Genomic DNA, 6,800 nt, shown 5'->3' with positions numbered 1-6,800 from the left:
AGAAAAGGAAAAAACCTTGGCGGCACGGGTGAGGCGATCACCACTCTCCCCGACAGAGATGTTGAGGACCAACTTCTGGACCTTGATCTCTCTCATTGGGTTCGATAGTTTCTTCTCTGAAGCCTGATTTAAGCACAACAAAAACAACAACACTAAGCAGCAATAACAACAATGATGTAGAAATGGAAATAACGAGAAGAAGAGATGAGAAAGACCATTGCTGCGGGCTGCGGGCTGCGGGAGGCGGGAGGCGGGAGGGACTGGAGAAGGAAAACAATCTAGTCTTCATTTTATATAGGATGTAACTAGGGTTAGAATGCTAAATTACGATACTGGCCTTGTATTAGCCAGGAAAAAATAAAGTAAATTTCCGTTGCCGGGATTTGAACCCGGGTCTCTCGGGTGAGAGCCGAGTATCCTGACCAACTAGACTACAACGGATTTGGGTAATGTTAATCTCATATGAAAAACTATATTGTGTTAACACCTTGGCATCACCCATTGAAGGCTTACCATCGCGCAAGAACAAATATGAAATTTCTTTTTATGTTACGGCATGATTAATTTAAAACTAAATAATTTGAATTAATACAAGAAGACAAATGAAGAAAAACTCAAGGAAAAAAAAGCTTTATTTTGATAACATTGAACTAAAATACAAATAAAAAAATACTAAACTAGTTTTGATTGATTCATCCACGAAGTTTTGTGCTAATAAAAAGAATAAAAATATTAAACTAATATTTATGGATTCATCGAGCTCACCTTCTCTTCTATCTCATTAAACACAAATATAGAAGAAATACCCAAAAACAAATTCATGGTGTAAGACAAAAGCAAACATAAATTTGGTTTCTTCATTATATTCTCTTCTCGTGTTATGGTGTTGACATTGATTTGTTTTCTGTAACTTAACAACAAAATGCATGCTTTCATTCTTTTCTTGAAGTGAGATTTCAAGATTTACAGGTAATGCATTTTGTTATCGTTAAATCATTAGAATATATGTTTTATTTTCTTGATTTATCAAAAAACTTAACAAATTAATTGTTTAAAATTGAAAATGGGAATCTTTCAACAACCCTAAATACTTATATTTTTTATGTTCAATTGATAAATTTTAAACCCTTATTGGAGAGTGAAACCTGTTATTTTAGTTTTATAAAAAAATCTAAAATTAAAAAATCAGAGTTAATGTTCACATAACTTTGATTTTTTAATTAGTGTTAAATTCATATATAGTTGCTATTCAATTAGTGTGTCACCCTAAGCAATGTAATCAGACACTCTTGCTTGATGCAGTTTATTAATTTAAATGTGATTGTGAGTGAATATTTAAGCTATGCAAGTTTATTATTACAATAAATTTTGTGAAAGATTATTTTGATTTTAGAATGATTATGTTTGATTTACAAAGCCATGATCCACTTTACTGGAATGAATATGTTTTGACCAATAAATAAACTAATAAAAAAAATACAAGAAAGTCTTTGTAATAATTAGACAAATAAACAATATAAATTAGCTTAGATGAGGTGTACTAGAGGTGATATTGTTTTTAATATACACAATTAGTTCTCTTATTCGAATTCTAAAGATCAGTTAGGGTTTCTAATAATTAAAATATTAGGTGGCGACTCCAAACCTTTTAAATCATAAAAAGATAATAATTTCATGTTCTTTCCACACTATAAAATCCTAATTCAGAAAGATAATTGTCGCAACGCCACACACTTGCAATAATATTAATATTCCATGTTAAAGTAACCATATTGGATCACATAATCTAATTTGATTTTAACCTTAAAAGTAAGTGGACCTCACATATAATCTGATATTAAAAAACTCACTACATATTAAAAACCAATTCCACCAATCCTTCACATGAACAAAAATTATTTGATGGTATAAAGACTCTAAAGATTCATAAAAAGATATTGATTTGGTAAATCATTACATAAATAAAAGTAGCTTTTGGATTTAAACTTTTATTAGTGAAATAATATTGTATTTACTCACTAAATAGTGAATGTGATGTCTTAAAATATTTAGTTTTTTGTGTAAATCAAGATAATAATACTCGTATAATTCCTTACCTAGAGTTTCTTTATGCTCTTATAATTGTGTTTATTTTGATTTGAACAATTCTTGATTTCATAATACTTTAAAGAATTTAGTATTTTTAAAATTCTTAAGGAAAGAACCACATTTTCTACTCATATAAGTCATATTTCATTAAGAGAATTCTTTCATATTCCATTTGGTATACCAAAATATAAAAATCATTAAGACCATAACTCTTCTTTTATCACACTACGACTAACACCACTTTCATAATAGGAATATGTAGAATATAATAATTTTTAGATGCTACTAAAAATGTTATATAACTTAGTTTTTTATTTAAACATAGATCTTGAGATCTTCAATCAACTAGGTATAGTTACCATCATTATATTATTTCATCTTTAAAGGCTTTAAGCCTATCCCTCCCCCAATAAATTATATACAATCTCTCTTGATAAGCCTTTAGTTAGCAGATTCATAATATTTTTTTTGGACTTTATATAGTCAAAGGAAATAATTCTATTTAAGAGAAAATGTTTAATGATATTGTGTCAGTGATGTATATTTTTCTTAGACTTACCGTTATACATACTACTTTGTGCCTTTTCACTTGCAAACTAATTGTTGTAATGAACATAAATTATTGGCACTAATTTTAGCTAATATGAAATATTCTCTTAAAAACTTTTAAGCTACTTAACTTTCTTTTAAGCTTTATCAAAACAATAAACTTTGATTCCATCATGGATCTTATGATTCACGTTTAATTAAAGAATTTTTATGACATAGCTATTACATCAAGAGTAAAGATATATTCACTAGTGGATTTCAAATCTTTAATATCAAATATCCAATTAGCATTATTATACCCTTTTAGTATCATTGGGTAACTAATATAATATAGTTCATAATCCAATGTGTACCTCAAATATTTCAATATACTTTTTATTGTTATCCAATGACTCATCCTTGTTTTAAAAGTAAATCTAGTTAGTTTGCTAATTGAGGAAGTAATATTGGGTCTCATGTAGTTCATAACATACATTAAGCTTTTACTTATTCAAGAAAATTCTAATTGACTCATTCTCTTACCTCTATTTTTGAACATATATACTCTTATATCAATTATTTTTTTGACACTGTTATTATCACCTTTAGAAAATTTATCCAAAATTTTCTTAATATAATAAGATTGGAACAATACTGATCCATCATATGTCTTATAAATTTTTATTTTTAGTAAGGATATTTAAAACACTAAAGTTTTTCATGTCAAACTTGTTAATTAAGATTTTTTAATAGACTTGATCATATGATTATTGTTTTTTAAAATTAGCAGATCATTAATTTAGAGACATACAATGACAAAACCTCTACCCATGTTTTACACATAAACATAGTTATTAACTTTTCTTGATTTTAAACTCATTTGAAAACATAACCTTGTTAAGTTCATGTAATTGTTTAGGAGCTTGTTTCAAATCATATAATGATTTGACAAACTTACAAAGGCCTTAGCTAGTGATCTGAGTTATTTCCCTCTCGACGAATAAGCTTATCCCTCATCGTCTCACTAGCCAACCTTAACCCCAGTTATTTTGAGGTCATATCTAGTATTTAGAGTTTGCCTAACCACTCTCGTGGCCTGTACCGAAATAATTTCTTATCCTTAGATGTCCCGTCAACTGCTGCGCCTCAACGCATTTTAGGAAGAACCAACTAATTATGGATTCAAGTGGCATTTCACCCCTAACCACAACTTATCTGCTGATTCTTCAACATCAGTCAGGTCGCCACTTGGTTTCACCCAAGCTTCATTCTGGTCATAGATAGATGACCCAGGTTCAGGTCCATAAACAGTGACAATTACTCTATGAAGAATCACTTTCACTATGACTTTTTTTTTCTTATCCATTAACAACAAACCCCTCAAGTCGTTCCACATAGACCTCTTCATCTAGATCACCTTTTAATAAAGTTGTTTTTACATATATTTGTTGTATTTGAAGTTTTTTAATAGCTATTATGACTATTAATGTTGTATGAAAATTATTTTTGATATAGATAAATATGTATCAAAATAATTTACACCTTCTTGTTGTCTAAATCATTTTATAACAAATTTAATTTTATATTTGTTATTAGTAACATTATATTTCATCTTCCTTTTAAAGATTCATTTTTGGCCTAATGATTTTCTTTTGTAGGGAAGATATACTAGTTTCCATGTATGATTGATTATTTATAATAGATTTTATTTCATTATTGATTGTCTACTTTCAATATAAAGCTTTAAGAGATATTGTTATTTTGAAATATGTCTAAGATTCATTCTCTAACAAGTATGATAGAAAGTCATGACCAAATATTTGGTTGTTTTTTTTTTTCTTTTTACTCTTCATCGACTCAACTTCATCATCTTTTGATTAAGGATGATTACTTGGACTCGCCTCAATTATTTTTTTATATAAACTATTTTAATATGTTTTTTTAAATGAAAATACATCTTCAAATAATATAACTTTTCTCAATCCATAATAATATTAAGATGAATATTCTTCATACTTGATTTGTGTACAATAAATCAACATGCACTACTAATATAAACATATATGATAAATACACAATTCATATGTCATTTTCTAGGATAAGATACCACTATCTTTGTTAGACACATATCTTTTTTCAACTTTTTATATGGTACTTTGTTAAGTATAAATTGGTAGGTAAAATTACCTCTCCCAATAAGTTTCGAGATGCTCAAAACTTATCAATATAGAATTCATTTTTTTTTTAATATTTGGTTCTTACATTTCATAATGTTATTTAGTTAAGAAGAGGTAATTTGATCGATAATACTATTTTAGAAACATGATTCACTAAATGGTCTTTTATATTCTTCACCTTTATCACTTTTTATTACCTTTATTTTCTTATTAAGTTGATTTTTTACTTTATTCTTATAATGTTTAAACATTTAAATAGCCTCATCATCTTTGCTTATAAACAAATAGGTATAACAATACCTTATGCAATCATCTATAAAAGTAACATAATACTTTTTCTCACCTCTAGTTTATGTAGACTTTAAATCACTAATATCTGAAAGAATAAACATATAGGTTCACTATTATTTTTAAATAAATGAAAAGAAGTTTTTGTGAATTATGATTCAACATGAATCTCACACTTATGATTTATTTTTTATATAAAAAATCATATTTAATAATAAATCAAAATTTATTAACTTTTATATATAATTATAATTCGCATGCCCTAACTTGTCATGCCACATGTCATGACTTAAGCGAGTAAGGAAAAAAATATTGTTATTTTCTTTCTTTTCTTTCATATTTACAATGATTATTACATTCATTTTGAAAATGACATCAATAAGATATTCTTTTCTCACATACTTTCTATTTGTAGATAGTATAAATTTGATACTCTCAAAGACAAACTTAAAATTATTTTTGCTCAATAATAAGCCAAACATTAAGTGCATCCTAACATCAACCATATGAAACGTATTATTGAGGGTTAAAAGTTTTTTAAAAGTCATCTTTCGAATAACCTTCCTAACATTTAGTACCTTTGATATTAATAAATTCCTTATGTACAAGTGTAATTTATTCATTTTTAAAACTCTATCAATAAGGTAATTAACCTCATTGATATTAGTTTCAACAGTCATTCTCTTTATTGGATTACTTTGAAGAGCTTTATATCGATAACCCTTAACTAGACATCTTATATTGTTGCAGATAAAATATTTGTAATCAATACGTTTTATTTTCTCATCAAGCATTGCTTTTGGGGCTATATCAAAAGAGTTAACTCTTTTTTCGGATAATTTATTGTCATCTTCTACCCTTATCCTTAAAATGAGGTTTACAACTTCCATTACCTTGTTTTTATGCTTAAGGTAGTTGAATTCTTTCCAAGATGGTGGCAATATTCTAATAATTATAGTCATTTGAAAAGATTCATTTAAAAATATATCTCTTGCATAAATACTGCACAAGCTAAATTGAAACTATTGAACTTGACTCATAATGAATCTTGAGTTAACCATATTAAAATTTAAAAATTTATCAACTATGAAATTATCCATACTGGCAACTTCAACTTTGAACTTTATAGCTAAATCTCTTTAAAGTGTCTTTGCACTCTTAATTGAACTATACACATTATATTATAGTTGTTTTCAATCTATTCAAGATGTGGTCCTTACACATGAAATCACTATGATTCCATGAATTCCAAATCAATTCAATAGTGGAACTGAATTCATTATTTGATAAGTTTAACATATTTTTAGATGAAAACTTTGTCAAGCTCAAGGTTGTCACATAACTAATATTTTATGATGTCATATCTTGAAGTTTAATTCATTGAACTTTTTAGGTTTCTCACTATGCACTATAAAAGATGATGGTAAAATTCTTATTATCAAAGTAGTACTTATTGAAACGATATTGATTTGAACAACCAATTCTCAAGTTAAAGTCATAATAAATATTTTTTTATGGAAAAAAAAGCCAAAATATTTATATAATCAAATTTGGCTTCTTAAGAAGTGTATATATATATATATATATATATATATATATATATATAAAGCAAACATAATTTTTAAATAAACCAAAGTTTAAGAAAAAAATATTAAAACTATAAAATATAAACAAGAAATAATTCAACTAAGCAAGTTCATAAAAAAAAAAAACAAAGAT

General features: G+C 26.8%; 1 protein-coding gene, 1 long non-coding RNA gene and 1 other non-coding gene across 3 annotated transcripts in view; all 3 read right to left on the bottom strand.

The window, feature by feature from the left end:
• LOC105118755 (60S ribosomal protein L11-like) overlaps nucleotides 1-6,800 on the bottom strand; it is a 12,295-nt gene that overhangs the window by 858 nt on the left and 4,637 nt on the right. The gene's annotated exons all lie outside the window — the stretch shown is intronic.
• On the bottom strand, nucleotides 45-284 carry LOC105118754 (uncharacterized). The gene is made up of 2 exons (XR_841018.1): nucleotides 216-284; nucleotides 45-123 (listed from the first exon to the last, which is right to left on the bottom strand). It is a non-coding gene; the product is annotated as an uncharacterized LOC105118754 (long non-coding RNA).
• Nucleotides 369-441, bottom strand: TRNAE-CUC (transfer RNA glutamic acid (anticodon CUC)). The gene has a single exon. It is a non-coding gene; the product is annotated as a tRNA-Glu (tRNA).

The sequence above is a fragment of the Populus euphratica genome, unplaced genomic scaffold (assembly GCF_000495115.2).
Source record: "Populus euphratica unplaced genomic scaffold, PopEup_1.0 scaffold2228.1, whole genome shotgun sequence".
NCBI classification, from domain to species: Eukaryota; Viridiplantae; Streptophyta; class Magnoliopsida; order Malpighiales; family Salicaceae; genus Populus; species Populus euphratica.
Note: the sequence above shows the minus strand (reverse complement) of the source record. Positions and strands in the feature narration are given on the sequence as shown.